Below are 290 nucleotides of genomic sequence, written 5' to 3'. Positions count from 1 at the left end.
GTAGATATAGTAGAGGAGGCTGCGGGAAACAGATGAGCCGACCCAAAGATGACAGATGAATGTCATTTCTCACAGCAAGCGGGTCCTCGGAAATCGTAATAACAGACTCGTTCAGCTAAAATACAAGCACGGAACTGAGTTGCCGTCTTTAGCGGGTTGGATTCGAGCGATTGTCGTGCAGAATGTTTTGTATTGCTTTTGGACTTTCTTTTATGGACGTTATGCATTGTAGTTCTTGTTCAAAGGCTGGTATGAACCGAAATGTTGGTGTGCAAGTAATATTACGAGTT

General features: G+C 43.4%; 1 protein-coding gene across 1 annotated transcript in view; it reads left to right on the top strand.

Annotated features, from left to right (window-relative positions):
- Positions 1-290, top strand: part of LOC119587943 (espin-like) — a gene marked incomplete in the record, with an annotated part of 133296 nt that overhangs the window by 119287 nt on the left and 13719 nt on the right.

This window comes from Penaeus monodon, chromosome 23, assembly GCF_015228065.2.
Source record: "Penaeus monodon isolate SGIC_2016 chromosome 23, NSTDA_Pmon_1, whole genome shotgun sequence".
Lineage (NCBI taxonomy): Eukaryota > Metazoa > Arthropoda > Malacostraca > Decapoda > Penaeidae > Penaeus > Penaeus monodon.
This window is presented reverse-complemented; position numbering and strand designations above follow the sequence as displayed.